The 15,595-nt window shown below is 37.5% G+C and overlaps 1 long non-coding RNA gene across 1 annotated transcript in view; it reads left to right on the forward strand.

Moving 5' to 3' along the window:
• The window catches only part of LOC123333107, a 98,509-nt gene extending 83,428 nt beyond the window's left edge, over positions 1–15,081 (forward strand). The window contains exon 2 of the long non-coding RNA XR_006550259.2: positions 14,577–15,081. This is a non-coding gene — a long non-coding RNA (uncharacterized LOC123333107). The remainder of the gene's footprint in view (positions 1–14,576) is intronic.
• Positions 15,082–15,595: the final 514 nt, after the last annotated feature.

Consider the following 15,595-nt stretch of genomic DNA (forward strand, 5'->3'; position numbering starts at 1 on the left):
CCTGCCTAGAGAAGTTCCTTTAGCATTTGTTGTAAAGCTGGTTTGGTGGTGTTAAATTCTCTTAACTTTTGCTTGTCTGGAAAGCTTTTGATTTCTCCATCAAATCTGAAGAAGAGTCTTGCTGCGTAGGGTATTCTTGGTTGTAGGTTCTTCTCTTTCATTACTTTAAATATATCATGCTTTCCAACTGTGGCTTGTAGAGTTTCTGTTAAGAAATGAGCTGATAGCCTGATGGGATCTCCCTTGTATGTTATTTATTGTTTTTCCCCTGTTGCTTTTAATATTTTATCTTTGCCTTTAATTATTGTTAGTTTGATTACTATGTGTCCTGGTGTGTTTCTCCTTGGGTTTATCCTGCCTGGAACTCTCTGTGCTTCCTGGACTTGGTTGACTATTTCCTCTCCCATGTTAGGGAAGTTTTCAGCTATTATGTCTTCAAATATTTTCTCAGGTCCTTTCTTTCTCTTTTGTCCTTCTGGTACCCCTATAATGTGAACGTAGCGGCATTTAAGGCATCCCAGAGGTCTCTGGACATGGAACAACAGACTGGTTCCAAAACAGGAAAGGAGTACATCAAGGCTGTGTACTGTCATACTGCTTATTTAACTTATATACAGAGTACATCATGTGAAATGTCAGGCTGAATGAAGCACAAACTGCAATCAAGATTGGTGGGAGAAATATCATTAACCTCAGATTCACAGATGACACCACCCTTATGGCAGAAATTGAAGAGGAACTAAAAAGCCTCTTGATGAGAGTGAAAGAGGAGAGTGAAAAAGTTGGCTTAAAGCTCAACATTCAGAAAACTAAGATCATGGTATCTGGTCCCATCACTTCATGGCAGATAGATGGGGAAACAATGGAAACAGTGAGAGACTTTATTTTGGGGGGCTCCAAAGTCACTCCAGATGGTGACTGCAGTCATGAAATTAAAAGGCACTTGCTCCTTGGAAGAAAAGTTTTGACCAACCTAGACAGCATATTAAAAAGCAGAGACATTGCTTTGCCAACAAAGGTACATCAAGACAAAGCTATGGTTTGTCCAGTGGTCATGTATGGATGTGAGAGTTGGACTATAAAGAAAGCTGAGCACTGAAGAACTGATGCTTTTGAACTGTGGTGTTAGAGAAGACTCTTGAGAGTCCCTTGGACTGCAAGAGGATCCAACCAGTTAATCCTAAAGGAAATCAGTCCTGAATATTCATTGGAAGGAGTGATGTTGAAGCTGAAACTCCAATACTTTGGTCACCTGATGCGAAGAACTGACTCATTTGAAAAGCCCCTGTTGCTGGGAAAGATTGAAGGCAGGAGGAGAAGGGGATGACAGAGGATGAGATTATTGGATGACATCACAGACTCAATGGTCATGAGTTTGAGCAAGCTCTGAGAGTTGGTGATGGACAGGGAATCCTGGTGTGCTACAGTCCATGGGGTTGCAAAGCGTCAGACACGACTGAGTGACTGAACTGAACTGAACTGAACTGAAAGGTCTTTTAGGCTGTCTTCATTTTTTTTCATTCTTTTTTCTGTATTCTGTTCTGTGGCAGTGATTTCTGTAATATGATTTTTGTTTTAGCCACTGTGAGACTGTGCTGCTTCTTGCTTCTTCTGTCTACCCTCTGATGCATGAGGTTAAGAGGCCTGTGTAAGGTTCTTCATGGGAGGGACTGGTGATGGGAAAAACTGGGTCTTGCTCTGGTGGGCAGGGCCTTACTCAGTAAAGCTTTAATCCAATTATCTGCTAATGGGTGGGGTTGAGCTCTCTCCCTGCTAGTTGTTTGGACCGAGGTGACATAGCCCTGGGGTCTACAGGCTCTATGGTAGGGTTAATGGTGAACTCCAAAAGGGTTTATGCCAAAGAGGACCTTCCAGGGCCCCGTCTCTGTGGTGAGCCCCTGCTGTCCCATGCTGCCATATGAGGTGCTCCAAAACTAGCCAGTAGTTTAGGTCCAGTTCCTGTGGGGTCGCTGCCCCTCTGCTCTCAGTCTTGGTGCATGCAAATTTTAGTTTGTGCCCTCCAAGACTGGAATCTCTGTTTCCTTTTGTCCTCTGCTGCTACTGCTAAGTCGTGTCAGTTGTGTCCGACTCTGTGTGACCCCATAGACGGCAGCCCACCAGGCTCCCCCGTCCCTGGGATTCTCCAGGCAAGAACACTGGAGTGGGGTGCCATTTCCTTCTCCAATGCGTGAAAGTGAAAAGTGAAAGTGAAGTCGCTCAGTTGTGTCCGACTCTTAGCGACCCCATGGACTGCAGCCTACCAGGCTCCTCTGTCCACAGGATTTTCCAGGCAAGAGTACTGGAGTGGGTCGCCTGTGGCCTATAATCAAATCCCACTGGCTATTGATACCAGATTCCCTGGAGATTCCCAGTCCCTTTGTTGAATCCCCAGGCTGGAAGGCCTGACATGAGGTTCAGAACCTTCACAAAAGTACGAGAACTTCTTTGGTATTATCGTTCTCCAGTCTGTGGGTCACTCACCTGGTGGGTATGGGATTTGAATTTTTTGTGATTGCGCTCCTCCTACCATCTTGCTGTGGCTTTTTCTTTGTCTTTGGACATGCATTATATTTTTTTGGTGGGTTCCAGTGGTCAATAGTTGTTCAACAGCTAGCTGCAGTTTTTGTGCCCTTGCAGGAGGAAAGCGCACACATCCTGCTACTCAGCCATCTGGAACCAGAAGCCCTCCTTGAATGAAACTAATGGCTGCTCCCCTGGGTGTGGTATCTTACAAAGAAGTGCCAGTTCTCCTTGGTACTTACTGCCCCTCTCCTTCATGTTTCCTCTGCCCATAATAAGAGTTAGATCCCAATGTGGATCAGATGGAGGCATACAAAACGTACTTTGGAAAGGTGTAGCTTATACATCCAAAGGATTGTTGGATAACATCAATTTGTATTAGTAACAATTAGGAGCATATATAAGTGTGAATTTTATGGGTGTTATTTAATTGGACAAAAATGATTGATATATACATACCCACAGAAATTACAGAGTTTAATGTACTGGTTTAAGCACCTGGGAGCGATTTTAATCAACTTGTGTTGTTCAGTTTCCAAGTTGTGTCTGACTCTTCTTGACCCCCATGGTCATTGGTGGCCTACCATCAAAAAAGTGTTAATACTGGAATTTCCTTGGCATGTTACAGAAGGAATTAAAAGTCCCAGGGAGAGAGAAAATACTAAATTCATGTAATAGCATAAGCTGCTCAGATGCTCCTCTAATAATCCTATCAGGAGGACTAGGAACACTTTCTCAAAAAGGCATTAAAAAACAAAAAACAATGCGCCTTGGTGAGGGGTCACTAATGTCCTTGAAAAACTTTGGTGGCCGTACGCTATAGGCTGGAGGTCATGGGGGGGATGCTGGCTAGCTTACTCTCATCAACTAGATAAATCCCAATTTAGGGCTTGTGGATTTTAGTAATAGCAAAGCATTAGTACTCTGAATACACAATTAAAGAACAGAGAATAAAACTCCACTTCCAATATCTCTAAATCCAGGTAGTACATATGTCTACTACATATGGTAGTACATAGTACAACCTTATGTCTTTGTTTGACATAAGGTTGTAAATCAGAAACCTTATAAAGCAAAAATATGTTTTTTTTTTATTGATTTTAAACAATTTGGTGATATTTCTCTTTGTGTCTTTTTAGTCAAAGTAATTGAAACTTCTGTTTTCCTGCTGCTTGTTTTTTTAAATAGTTAATTGATTATTAATTTGTCAGTGTCAGGTCTTAGTTGCAACAAATAGGATCTTTGTTGCAACATGCAGGATCTTTTTTTGCAGTGCTTGGATTCTCCAGTTGTGGCACACTGGGTCTGGAGCACATGCCCTCAGTAGTTAGAGCATGCGGGCTTAGTTACTCCAGTGGCATGTGGGAGCTCAGTTCAGTTCCCAGGGATCTCCCTCAGTTCCCTGATCAGGGATCAAACCCCTGTCCTTGCACTTAAGGAAGACTCTTAACCATTGGACCACCAGCAGTCCTGCCTGCTGCTTGCTTTTAAACCTTTAACCCTTTCTCAAAAGTCAATTTTATGTTGTATAAATTAAATTTATACAACATAATAAATTTTGTTGTATAAATATATCATTTATATATTAATATATATTTTACATATATGTATACACCAATTGAAGTTAAAAGAGGAATGTAGATAAGCATGTGTGACAGATTAAGAAGATTTTAATAGGCTCTGAAGGGCATGGTTGGAAATCCATTGGTCAACTAGTCAAGGTGATTGACTCGTTGCTTTTAGAATTGTCCTTTCCCTTTTTAAAAGGAAGGTGATGAGTTATTGCTATCAAAGGCACTGCATCCTCATAGAACTCATAAATAATATTTAGTGACTCAGTAATAGCTTTAGTCAATTCCTTAAGTACCTTGGGATGTGTGTTATTCAGTTCAGTTCAGTCGCTCAGTCGTGTCCGGCTCTTTGCGACCCCATGAATCGCAGCACGCCAGGCCTCCCTGTCCATCACCAACTCCAGGAGATCACTCAAACTCACGTCCATCCAGTCGGTTAGGATCTGATAATTGGATGGAATCCAGTTTTTAATATAATCTTTTATATGAATCTGACCAGTTTTTTTTTTTTACCACATATCTAGTTAATGACTGGTATAGAAAACTAAGGAAAAGTTGCTATAATCATTGGTGGAGTTTTTTTTTTCCTTTTACTATAGGTCTAGTAAAATAAAAGTGAATTTCAAGTTTATTTTTCAGGATCCTCCTGAAAAATGAATATGTATCTCAAGAAATATATTTTTAAGATCATATGAATAAGGATTAATGAAATTTATTAAATATGTTAGTGATTATTTTCTCATGATAATAGATTTTAATTCACAGGAAAATCCTCACCAGCTTGAAACTGAGTTTCAGAGGTTAATGTAACAGCAGTAACAACAAAAGTTACAAAAGTTAAGACTGATATTTGTTGAGGATTATGTTCTAGGCCCTGTGTATTAAGAGCTTTATACAGGTGAACTCATCAAAACTTCAAGTTATATTACTATCTGTGTGGTATCATATACAATTTCACAAATGAGGGAACTAGGCCTAGAGAAGTTAAATAAAATTTTCATGGTCAAACAGGTTCAATGCTGTTGAAACCTAGACAATTGAAACCTAGACAATGTCTAAATCCATAGTCCATGCTAAACTGTATTCCCCTTGATATTTCTGTCTAATTATGGTGATGAGGTAAGCAGAACTAAGAAATACTGGCAATTCATAGTCTCAAAGGAGTCTAAAAATTAGATACATGATGAAATTTAGAAGTCATCTAGCCAAACCATCTTTTTTTACTGATGAAAAACATAAATCCCAACAGTATAGTGTAGAGACCATATTGTCTGGGTTCACCTGCTACAAATTAAGGGAATTTAAGCTTCTCAATTCCTTAATGTTCTCATCTGCAAAATGGGGGTGATAATAAATAATGGAATTTACCTCATAAAGTTGCTCCACAAGTCAATATTATCCATGTTATTTGTATCTAGCTTTCTCTCTTTCTACAGTTTAAGAACAAGAAAATTCATTAAGTGTGTTAGGAAGAATGAGTAAATACACAGCTATCTATGTGTCATTTTATAATATCATTCTCAGGCATATTAGAATAAAAAATAAAGGAACCTCCAGCCAGGAGTATATATAGCAAAATAAAAAATTAATTAAAATTTTTCAGAAATGAAGGCATTACATACACATACATGTACACATACATACACTTTTTGTTTTTGGTTTCTTGGGGTTCTTTTGTAGACAGGAGAAGGTTTTCTATCTTTATCGAGATGCACACTTTAAAAGTAGCAGAAAACCCAGCCAATGCTTACCTCTCCAAAACAGTTATATTGATTAACAAGAAACGCTGAGTAAGCGGTTTGTGGCACTGGTTTATGTATAATCCTGTTAGGGTTTTGTAAGTTGTATTGGCTGTCCTCTCCCGTTCTCAAGATGGTCCTGCTGCTCCAGAAATCATGAGATGTGTTAACACGTAAAAATAGGGAGGGAATGGAGTGAGCCTCTTCTATCCCTTTTATTAGGAAAAACAAAAACCTTCCAAGAAAACCCTAGCACATCTAATATCTTATTTGTCAGAACTAGGGCCATCATATTTCCAGCTGGTTTTCCAGTGCGGGAAGCCAATGGACAGTAGAGTTGAGAATGGATTTTAGCTAGTCAATTGTATTATTTAGATTTATGATGAATATATGTTGACCACACTTATATATTAGCTGGGAGATATATTAATGGAAATGGGAAAAGAAACTACCACTTACAGAGTAATTCTAGGCTGTAGGTTAGGTACTTCATGGTCATTGTTTCATTTAATCCTCAAAACACCTTTGGGAAAATAGATGAATAAACTGAGACTTGGGAAGGTGAAACCTATTGCAAATATCTTAAAATACATGATATTCTTTGAACCTCGGTTTGACTGACTTGACAGTCTGTATTTACAATTAGAGCATGAAAAAATGAAAACAGCTGAATAGCCACAAATTAGTGAATGCTTACTAAATGCCAGGCATCATGAAAACTAACACATTTAAAAATAAATGATCACATCCCTCCTCACAATAATCCTGTGAGATATCTGTTCCTATTTTATAGCTTGGTAAATGGAGTCAGGGAAGTTGACTAGCTTGTTCAAGTTTATTCAGCTAAAGCTTTGAGGCTGGAGTTGGTATCTAGTTTTGGTCTAAATCCAAATAATTTCCTCTCAAGCACTAAAACAGATTTCCAGCTATCATCTATATTTAGGAGAGTATTGTTTAACTTCCCATCTTAACATGTTGATTCTAGAAGTATACAGAATATAACAACCAGGTAGGTATTGAAAATGTACAGTGGAGTTCTTCCCCATTTGTTTGTAAGCAATGTTAGGATAAAGTTCTAGGAGAAGAAAAGGAAATATATGTAAGGTCAGGGATGTCTGGCATAGCTAATCTATCTTACCTGATGGTCTGGAATAGCTTGGGGTTGGAAAAGACAGTTAAATAGAAAAAGTTGCCTAGAAGCAACTTGTTCTATCCTTTGTGACTAGAGTGCCATATATTCTTTATTTAAAGCCTTTTAAAATGCTTCTAACAAAATGAAACAAAACCCACAACACCCTAAGACCAATATGTCCCCACAGTTGAGTAATAGCTTTAGCATTCTCTTTGCTTATTAAAACATTCTAGAACAAGCAGCTTTATAGAAATGAGGAAAAGGCAAGTATAAAGAATTGTCTTTGTTAATGATAAATGATAGTGTATACTTATCAGGGGGTTTAGAATGGTCACCAGGGGTGGAAAGATGAGGACTAATTTTTCCCCATATAAGTTATATTTAATTTAAAGATGCTCTAGAGGCCTAAATCCCTTCAAAGGCACTCATGCAGGGTTTCAGAAAGAGATGCTTCAGCACAGTTCACTGAGCAGAGTGAAAACATTTGCCCTGTAGATATTAAACACTGCAATATCTGACAGCAACCACCAATGGAAAAAAAAGAAAATAAAAACAGGTGTGAGATTTTATTTCCAATACAACAGTGATGAGCTTATAAAGTGAATCCGTGCCTCAGATGTCTGGTCTGAATATCTGAATAATTTTATTTCTCAAGATGTCTGTCAGTGAATCTTTCATTTTCCATTTGATCTATGCTTATGGGTGAGTTTGTCCATTCTAATGATTAGGAAAAGTGACTGCATGCAACACTAATCCCAAAGAGAGGATAATTAGGCATTTCAAATCCCTGTGGTTCTCTTCAGATTAATAACCATCCCTTTGTGTAATTTGAAGCTATAAGCACATGACATTATATAGTAGTTTGTAACACAGATTTTTTTCCATTCTTGCTATAAGACAAACACATAATGAATCTTTGTGTTTTTCAGAATAATTTAAATATTTAAAACTTTATTCTGATCTTCTAATATTAATACATTCAATAATAGCATGACTGTTTCTAAGGATAAAATTGCAAATAATAGTCATAACTAACATTTATTGAGTTATTTCTAAGTGCTAGACTTGTAAATATTTCATCAGCCTGTTCTCACTTAATTTTCTCAGCAACCTTATGTAATCTGTGCTCTTATTATTTTTATTTTGTGGTGAGAAAATGATGCCCAGAGTGATATGTACTTGTCCAAGAGAACATAGCTTATAAGTGGAAAAGTTAGATCTGAGTCCAGAGTCTTAACATATAAGACAATGCTAGAGAAATTTCAGTTGTATAGCTATCTGAATTTAAAACCACATTGAACTATAATAGTTTCCTATTGGGCATGTGGAAATATGGACACTGCTCCTTACAATTCGTAGTAATGATTTTTGCATAGCTGGTGCTCCAGTGAATGTCTGATGAATGAATAAATGAATCAGTAATAAAATACAGAGGAAATGCTAATACCTGAGTAACTTAGAATAATTTTATTTCTTTATTATCTTCAATCATATTCAGAGTCTTGAAGAGTGGATATTTGCTGGTATTAAATAGGAGAATTTCAGTGTGTTGCATTGTTGACCATTTATACATGGATCATCTGTGTTCCACATTATTTTTTCTATTGAAAATATGTAAGGGAATTCCCTGATAGCTCAGTTGGTAAAGAATCTGCCTGCAGTGCAGGAGACCTGGGTTCAATTCCTAGGATGGAAAGATCCCTGGAGAAGGAAATGGCAACCCATGCCAATATTCTTGCCTGGAAAATCCCATGGACAAAAGAGCCTGGTGGGGTCCATGGGGTCGTAAGAGTCGGACACGACAGCAACTAAACCACCAATGTGTTTTGTACCACTTTTATCAGTTTTTATGCTGATCCTCTTGACCAAGACACGTGCTAAGAGCACACGATCCAAGCTTTGAGCTGACTGAGCAGATATAAAGACTCACATGGCAGCAGAATAATTTCCCGGAGAGACAGACTTCTTTATTTGTTTGCTGTCCAGGAGAACAGCTTTATGAAACTGCTCCTCAGAGCAATTTTTCTTGCTTCATGAAATCAGGTCATGGTCACAATCCGACAATGTGATCTTCTCATGGATTTTGGACTTTTCTTGCCGATGTTCCCATGTTGTGCATATAATTGAGAACTGACTAAAATTTATATGTTTTCCTTTAGGGTAATCAATGGAAATAATGGCTGTTAAAAAAATTAAGTCACTTTCTCATTGAGGTTCAAAGAAATTTACTTTATAAAACTTTAGTGCATAGTATCAAATTCTTCAAAAAAAAAAAAAGAGTACAATACAGATTTTATCATTCCACTTTTACTTCTTCCTCAGCGTGTAAATTGTACACAATTCTGCTTGATACTCAAGGCTTCCAAGCCCCAACCCAACATTTACTGTCAGCCATAAATCCAACTTATTCCATATATATGCTATCTAGGGCTAAATTAGACTATAAATTATTTCCTGAATATTCACTATATATTCAATTCTTCATCTCTGTGGAAATCCTACTCATTTTTCTAGGATGCAAGCTCCTTTATGAAGTACTGACTGATGCCTTAAAATAGAGCTGATTTATTCTTTTATTTCTTATTACTTGGTGATTCTCTTGCAACAGATACCAAGTTTTACTTTTGCTGCTGATATTTCTATATTTGTCATTTGAAGCTCTTGGAGAGCCTGGAAAATAGCTTATCTTTCTGGAAGTAGGGTATATTGGGGAGTGGTAAATTGATGCATTGTGTAAACTGGAATTAGATGTAATGTACAAGAGTCAGAAAATAGGAGCTTCAATTAGCAGAGAATTATTGGTATTTAAGAAAGACCATTTAAAGCCAACTCAATTTAAAAGGAGATCAAACTTTTATAATAAATTGTTAAAATATCTTACTGGCATTATATCTTGAGAAATGAAAATATGTTTTTTCTTATATTTAATTTATATCTGAATAACAAATCTATTCCAATTATTAAACTGAACAAAGAATTATTTAAGGAATGTTTTTCCCAATATGATTTTCCTGACTAGCCTGTCATGTATTATTATTTCATTTGTAACTTTTGCAGATCATCATTTAGAGTATCACTTTACAAAATTATTCATTAGTTTTCCCAAAGCCTCTCTAGGTCCTTTGATATTCAGAATATTTCCTTTAAATTTCAAATTGTGTTACCATCCTTGTTGACCTTTCTTCAACTGATTAGTGTCTAGGCTTGCCATTTTCTAATTTGGCAATGATGGTTCTTGTGATTCAAGAAATCTCCAATGTCACTCTCATTAACTTCATGAAATTTTGCTTATTATACTAGAAATTCAACATCTTTTAAAAATACTTCATACTATATTTGTATTACAGACCAATACTCAATGAAAAATGGTCAGGCAAAAATGCTGAATTTAAGAACTGTTAAGTAGGCAGAATGTTTCAATTGAAAATAACCTTATAAATGATCTGTTTATTGTGTATACTTTTATGTTATTTCCCCACTATAGCTTTGGATAATGAATCATCTCCTGTGTACTTTTGAATTGACCTGCTTTCCTTCCTACTTCTTCCTTGGTGTTCTACCCAGGATCACTGAATATGATTTTGAAGTTCTACAACAAAAGTTCTACTACAAAAGGTGCATCTGCATGTGTGCTAAGTCGCTTCAGTCATGTCCAACTCTTTGTGACCCTACGGACCATAGCCCACCAGGCTCCTCTGTCCATGGTATTCTCCAGGAAAGAATACTGGAGTGGCTTGCCATGCCCTCCTCCAGGGAATCTTCCCAGTCCAGGGATCAAAACCACATCTCTTATGTCTCCTGCATTGACAGATGGGTTCTTTACCACCAGAGCCACCTGTTTGTTGTTCAGTTGCTCAGTTGTGTCCAACTCTTTGTGATCTCATGGACTGCAGCATACCAGGCTTCCCTGTCCTTCACCATTTCCTGGAGCTTGCTCAAACTTATGTCCATCGAGTCAGTGATGCCATCCAACCATCTCGTCCTCTCATGCCCCCTTCTCCTCCTGCCTTCAATCTTTCCCAGCATCAGGGTCTTTTCCAGTGAGTCAGTTCTTTGCATCAGGTGGCCAAAGTATTGGGGCTTCAGCTTCAGCATCAGTCCTTCCAATGAATATTCAGGACTGATTTCCTTTAGGATTGACTGATTTGATCTCTTTGCAGTCCAGGGGACTCTCGAGTCTACTCCAATACCACAGTTCAAAAGCATCAGTTTTTGATGCTCAGCCTTCTTTATGGCCTAGCTCTTACACCCACACACCATCTGGGAAGACCACAAAAGGTGGACAGCTGAGGGCAATCGCTTTTTCACCAAGTCCAGGATAAACTGCATCTCCTTGGAGAAGAGATACCTTTATCTTTGCACCAAGTTCATGTTCACTAGTGGCACGCCTTTTAAGAAAATGAACAAAGATACTTCACAGGTTAAAGCTGGCCTTGGTCCCATCATTCCTCTCTTGCTTGTTCCTCTTCAGCCATGCATGCCATCTTGCAGGTTCTGCTGTACTCTATGCAAACTACCTCACCAGGGCCTTTGTACTTGCTCTTGTCTCTTCCATCTGAAGTGCTCTTGATGAAAATGTGCACATGGTTCTCCAGCTCCATTTCTTGGGTCTTGGCTCAAGGAACACCTTTACAGAAGGGCTTGCTCTGGCCACTCTACCCCAAATACCATCATTCATTTTCTATCCCCTTTTCTTTTTTACTTTTCTTCTTTACATTGCTTACTTTTTTATTTTATGCATCAAGAGTATACTACATATTTGTGTATTTCTGTCTTGCAGCACTTAGAAGAGTAGTCAGTCAATATTGTTGAATAAATGATTTTCTAAACCATCAAATAACCTCAATTTCACCTTTGCAGGTTGGTGGAAAGGCAACTTATTGTTAAGAAACTATAGAGCCATATGATAGATTTATTTGTTCTTAGCAGGTTTAGCAGTGCAAACAAGTTTTTTGTTTGTTTGTTTAACAAAAATTTTGTTTTATTCAGAAATTGCTCTGTGTATAAGGGAAATTTAGTCAATTGATTGGTCTTCCAACCAATGCAAGAGATTGTTAAGAGACACAGGCTCTATCCCTGGATTGGGAAGATTCCCTGGAGAAGGAAATGGAAACCCACTCCAGTAGTCCTTCCAGGATAATCCCATGGATAGAGGAACCTGGTGGGCTATAGTTTATGGGGTTGCAAAGAGTCAGACCGGAGAAGGCAATGGCACCCCACTCCAGTACTCTTGCCTGGAAAATCCCATGGACGGAGGAGCCTGGTGGGCTGCAGTCCATGGGGTCGCTAGAGTTGGACACGATTGAGCGACTTCACTTTCAGTTTTCACTTTCATGAATCGGAGAGGAAATGGCAACCCACTCCAGTGTTCTTACCTGGAGAATCCCAGGGATGGGGGAGCCTGGTGGGCTGCCGTCTATGGGGTCGCACAGAGTCGGACACGACTGAAGCGACTTAGCAGCAGCAGCAGCAAAGAGTCAGACACAACTGAAGTGATTTAGCATGTATATACAATCAGTTGATTACCATCTAATCCCAGGAAATTTTATACAGCTTCTTGCACCTAATAAGGATTTTTGGGTCATCTGCTCAAAGAAAGCCAGATGTTACTTGAACTGAGATGAAACTCAGATCTGGTATCATTCACAATGTGTGAAATTAAAAGCATTAGTCGCTCAGTTGCGTCCAACTCTTTGTGACCCTATGGACTGTAGCCCATCAGGCCCCTCTGTCCATGGAATTCTCCAGGCATGAATACTGAAGTAGGTTGCCATTTCCTACTCCAGGAGATCTTCCAACCCAAGGATTGAACCTCAGTCTCCTGTGTCTCCTGCATTGGCAGGAGTATTCTTTACTGTTGAGCCACCAGGGAAGCCACATCATTCATACTGTATATAGCTCTATTTTGCCCATTGGTGGTGGTCTTTGATGACCAAGTAGCATTGTGCAGCAGTGGGAATCACAAAAGATCTGCTGATGTGGCAGGAAACAGAATTTATACATATTTGGTATTTCAGTGCTTAGTATTTCCTGGAAAACTGAATTGAGTCACTTAGAGATCAGCATTATTGTTTCAAAATTTTAAAAAATTAAATCATGAAAAGATTAAAAGAATAGTTTAATAAGTACACATATCTTCCCCTTCAGTTCAGTTCAGTCACTCAGTCATGTCTGACTCTTTGCCTTAGATGTTCTAATTTTTATAATTTTGCTGCACGTGCTTAAAAAGCTCTATCAATATATACATTTTCATTTATACCCTTTTTGCTGAAATATTTGAAATTAAGTTGCAAACATACTGATATTTTACTCTAAATGCTTCAACTTGTATCTCACAATAGGACATCCTTTTACATGAACACAGTATCATGTTCATATATAAGAATAAGGATATCATTAGAGTCATATCTGAGATGCAGTTCTATTCAGATTTCTCCAGTTGTCCCACATTTCATTTGTAGTTGTGTGAATGTGGCTTTTATTTATTTATTTTATTATTTATTGTTATCTAATCAAGGATTACAATTTGCATTTAGTTGTTATGTCTCCTCAGTCTCTTTTAATCTATAACCATTCCTTTGCTTTTCCTTTTCTTTTTTGTATTTCAGAACTTGAAAAGTTTGTCAAATCCAGGCCAGTTGTTTTGTAAAGTATTCTACAATTTGGACTTGCTTGCTTTCTTATGACTAGTTTCAGGTTTAAGTATTTTTCACAAGAATACGTCATAGGTACTAGTTTATATTTCCCGGTGCATCATATCAGAAGAAACAAAATGCTAATTTTTCCCGCCCATTATTTATGATGCTTGCTTGAATCCCTTAGTTAAGATTCTATCACTATTATAAAAATACCTTTTTTTTTTCATAATCAAAAAGCAAACTCAGTGAAACTTTGAGAGTGTAGGAATCCTTTTACTCTCTTTTTTAGCATCATTTGATGATTCTTGCCTAAATCAATTCTTACACTGTCATTTGTAAAATGATGATTTTCTAATTTTATTATTCCTTCTCCATCTAATAGCTAGCATTCTTTTATTACATAGAGTTTTTCCTCCGTTCCTCCCCCCATACATTTATTTGACTCTTCTTAAATGTAATATATTATAGTTTATTATTATTTTTTTAAATGCTCCAATTGTCCCAGATTTGGCCAGTTGGCTCTTTGAAGCTAGCCTGTATATATTTTTTTCAGATCTCCATCAATCACTGAGTACTTTTTAAAAGATTTCTGACTCTACAAGAATATTTAGCAGTGCCAATGAAACTCTAGTTCCTTTATGTGGAGAATGGTATTCAGAAACCAAGATCTTGGCTCTAGATGAGCACATTGATGTTAGGGTAGCATGAGTAATTTTCACTACTGTTGTGTACATTATTCTGTTTCCGCTTGTTTAATTTTGGATTATATGCAATTAGAGCATTTTCTTCCTTTGTACTTTCTTCAGCTAAGTATTTAATTTCAAATGCTGGTACCTAAAATTCTCCAGGATTCCTAAGAATTGGCAGAGGGTGAGAATCCTCTGTCTTCATCTGACAGCATGAAAGCTTTAGACTTGCACACTTCGTTCAAATCTTTCTCAGTCACCTCTGTTTGTCTTTTATCTGATTTTTACAGATGTTCTGAAGTTCCCAAAATAAATAGAGATAATTAATGATCCACAATATCTGGAAGATAAAACAAGTGCTTACCTGTTTGCCTCGCCATCTGTTCCAGTTTGGATTGGATAAGTACATATTCAGTGGCCCCAAACAGCATGCAAGTTTCAAATTACCCACTGTGGCTGGCTCCAGTTCTATCTGGTTGATTCTGATTATTTCATTACAACTGTTCAGATTTATAAACCCAGCAATTAAAAGAATGTAGACATGTTAATACCTAAGTAGTCCTTAACCACAATGCCTTAAAAAAGAAGTTTTACAAGACTTTGTTTCACTGAAGGACCATTATTATTTTAATGGAACATGTTATACATGCACATTATTTTAAAAGGTTTTTTCCTTCCTTTCTGGATTTGTCACACCTTAATTTACAAGTAGAAAATTAACTGTACTTTGTTTTTAATTGTTCCAAATATGATGATGGTGAAAAGAAACAATACAAATTCTAACTTTCCTACCAATGTTTGTATGTGAAGATTAAGAGTGTCTGTGACTAGTTCAGAGTGATAATTTCTATTGGCTCAAGTCCATTAACTGCAGGGAAAAACACCTGGCAAGGAGGTTGGTAGCAGCCCATTCCTGTTAACCTTTCAGCCTTCAAAATAAGTACCAGCAGGCACAGAGTCAGGGCCTCTAATTAACTGGCATTAAAGCTTCTGACAGCTAATAACTTTTTAAGGGTTTCCAGGACTAAGTAAAAGAAAATGTTCTGATTAATTAAAATCAAAGAATTTTCAAATTCCATAATCTTAGAACTGAATAACTTTTAGGCATATAAAGTAAAATAAGGATCAGTGCAGCTTCTCAGGAGACATTTTCTATAAACAAAATAGATTTTCAGAGTATATTATTTTAGCCACTTTAATCCAGTTTAATTTTCAGCTGCTGTGCTCTATTTTTAGTAAAAGGGAAAATAGCTAAGAAATGGAAAACTTGAGAGTGTCAACTCTAGAAGTAAAGATTTAACTAGCTTCT

This window comes from Bubalus bubalis, chromosome 1 (assembly GCF_019923935.1).
Source record: "Bubalus bubalis isolate 160015118507 breed Murrah chromosome 1, NDDB_SH_1, whole genome shotgun sequence".
In the NCBI taxonomy this organism is placed as follows: Eukaryota; Metazoa; Chordata; class Mammalia; order Artiodactyla; family Bovidae; genus Bubalus; species Bubalus bubalis.